The sequence below is a fragment of the Pinus tabuliformis genome, chromosome 6, assembly GCF_031772625.1.
Source record: "Pinus tabuliformis cultivar Carrire ecotype Pingquan chromosome 6, CPIR1, whole genome shotgun sequence".
Taxonomy (NCBI): Eukaryota; Viridiplantae; Streptophyta; class Pinopsida; order Pinales; family Pinaceae; genus Pinus; species Pinus tabuliformis.
The window spans coordinates 1521682699-1521686014 of NC_142292.1; the positions used below are offsets into that span (position 1 = coordinate 1521682699).

General features: G+C 40.4%; 1 pseudogene; it reads right to left on the reverse strand.

Annotated features, from left to right (window-relative positions):
• Positions 1-994: 994 nt before the first annotated feature.
• Positions 995-3004, reverse strand: LOC149264500 (phospholipase A1-Igamma3, chloroplastic pseudogene; annotated as a pseudogene).
• Between the last annotated feature and the right edge of the window lie 312 nt (positions 3005-3316).

Sequence of the window (3316 nt, forward strand, 5' to 3'; positions counted from 1 at the left end):
TTGCTTCTTGCTATTTCGTTTTATGCAAATCTATCACAGTTATGTCTCTTGCATATGTCTATTGGGAGATAAGGGAGAGTTTTTGAATAATTCATAGGAATCCCATTTGAAGCATGGGTTTGTGGCACCATGAATGTTATCAATGACTTTATGAAAGGGATATAACTACTATTAAGGTCTTATTTGTTGTAATGAATTTTTTTATATTTATTAATAATGGTTTTGAATGTGAAATTTAATTAAAAAATAAAAAGTTAATTTAGTTTTATATTATTATTATAATATATAATATTGTAAAATGTTATAATATAATATTGATAAAATATCATAGAGAAAATGAAAGTTAATATTATTTAAAAATTAATATTATTTAATTTAATAAAAATGAATTTTGATTATTGAATTTAATAATATTATATTTTGATATAAGTAATATGAAAGTAAGTTTTATTATTAATTTTGGCTTCTTGAGTTTTGGTTTTTGGAAGCGATTTGATAGTAGTCACATCTCTATTTAAATCTTTGTCATATATAACCATAGTGTAAGAGGATACAAACAATCAATCTGAAATACACCTATACTGTAAGAAGATACAAGCAATCAATTTGAAAGTAAGTCTCATCACCAACTCAACATTCAATCTGAAAGTAAATCCTATACCAACTCTAACTTCTTGTTCACCTTTAATTTATATTCATTATAATTTATAAACCATAATAATAAAATTAAAGTTAAAAAAAACATATAAAACAATAATATTATTTAATTTAAGAATAATAATTTTTTATTTTTTTTAATATTAAAATTGTATATATATGTAACAAAATAATAAAAAGATGCCCTCCGAAAGTCAAATTCACGGCCGTCTGCCACTATTGAAGCTCAAGACAGGTCATCCACCTAATCTAAACGTTTGGTTGGTGTAACCATTCTCATGTGTGTCTTTATCACCAAGTTGCAGATCCAATTTATTTTATTTTTTAAATTAATATCTACGAAAAAGTTCGATTTCCATTAATTACAGTATGGAGTACATATTTTTTCACAGTAATCGTGCTTGCACGATAATACACTAGAGCGAACACTGATCATATTTACCGAATAATCAACTATGCAAAATAGTGATAATATTTACAGCATAATGCACCGGAGAAAGCATTATTATATCTTAATTTAAGCAGAAAAGACAGTGATGGTGGCATGTAAAGTTGCTACTGCAGAGAAGATGGTGGAGAATGGCCATTAATGGCGACGTCGGGCTGCATCTGATTATCGGAATGGTGGGTGGTCTCATGGTGGTCCGGATCTGTTGGGGGCTCTTCGATGATTCTGATTCTGTCAGGCTGAACCCACCTTCCCTCTGAGTTCTGGATCAGTCCTTTGTTGGATTCTTGCCTCCAGAAGGGAGGAACCAGGTAATGTTCCTTCAGAAAATCACACGACTTGTTCACCATAGCTGGATCGCGACCAGACGACAGATGGAAGCGGTGTTCCCGCCCATGGTATCCGTCCAGGAGGTGCAGAAGGGCCTCCAGATTATGAAAGCAGGACAGATCGTTAGTGGGCTTCAGGAACGGAGAATGTGTGTGATCAAGAGCCAGCTCCACACCTACATGACTGTAACTCCACGGAAGCCTGTCGATCAACTGCTTCATAATCTTGAATTTTTCATTGAACAGAATCCCGGGGACCTTCGGCACGCTGTCGTGCACGTTTACCACTCGCAGAAACTTGAGACCCAGCTCCTCGCACCGATCCTTGAACGCCGTGTTACCCACCCTCGGCCCCGAGAACGAGAACACCGTTGTGGGAATCGACTCCGCCTGATCGTCGCTCTCGGGGATGTTCAACCCCAATTCTGCGATATCGTAGGCGCTAAGTACGGCCAGCGCGCTCCCCAGGCTGTGGCCCGTTATCGTTATGCTCAACTTCTCGCCTTTGTATTTCTGCAGCAGTCGCTTGAGCTCCGACAGGACTTGATCCCGTGCGCTGCTTTTACAAAACCGGCAGCCGTGTTCCTGGGCCGTGTAGAGATTCAAGAACCCTGACTCGACTTTGATATCTGGATGGGGATGAGCATAGTTCATTTCCGCGGGCCTCAGATAATCCATAAGGTCCGCGATCCATTCCAAATACGTCACCGTTCCTCTCCACGAAATAACGATATCCCGTCGCCCGAGCCTTGTGATCTCTTCCTCGTCCGTGGCGACAGCTATGAAGCCCATCCAGTTGGCATGAGTGCTCCACAGCTTCTGCACACGGGGCTTCTGGAAGAAGCCGGGCAGATTGATATTCGAAGTTGCGTATAAATATTTCGTCACTTCGTAGCCGTAATCCGACATCCCAACACCTTGGAAGAGCTGCTTGCGATGATACTTGCAGCTACCGCAATACTTGGAGAAGGGATCGAAGTCGAAACCATCATAGCAGGCCTGGGCAAATTCCCCATATCTGATGATCTCTTTTCGCAAAATGTCGTCCATGGGGTCAAGCAGCCCTTCCCAGTTGTTGGCTCCATGGATTTCCTTCCAGATGTCTGCCAATATCCTATTGGGTTTCGGCTCCCCCTCTTCGACATCCAGCTCGTCCAGCATACTCGGCAGGGACTCGATCGCTGCGCTTCTGATGGTCGACACCCTTCCTTTCATGGCAGTCAAACCAGGGCGACGACAAGTCGACTTCCTGGGCCGATGAATCCATTGCCGATCTTGCAAATACAGGTTCGAGGGGTTCGATGCAGAAAGGGCATGGCTGCGTCTGATTCCTAGATTCGAAACCTGGAAAGCCTCTGAAGGCGTATTGAAGGAGGGTCTGAGAATTGCCGGGAGTTCATAGCTGCAGCCGGAGAACTCATGTTGTATAATCGCAGGTTACCAGAAACCGAGCTAACTCATCTCTAACAATAATGAAATACCAGAAAACCAAGCGATGGGTCAACTCTGTGAAGTGCGCAGAAGCCCAGCATTATTATTTATAATTTGCTGCGATGTGGGACCACCATGTGCGCACTAGTGAATCTCGTTGCGTTAGTAATGGATACACTCAAATTTAATCAAAAGACGGAAACAGCTCACAAATGTCTCCATCACTCAAGTCACAGGCATATAAGTTAGGAGATTGACTAGTCACCGAGACGCGAATCATTTTAAAAAATTATTTAATTGTTAATATATATATATATTATATGTTTGAGCAGAGAAACAGCCTTGTGAAATAAATTATGGAAATCTATTAGGAATTATTGTCATGTTTAGAACATGAGCACCCTTTTCACTTTGAAATAAATTATGTGAAATCTATTAGGAGGTGCGTTTT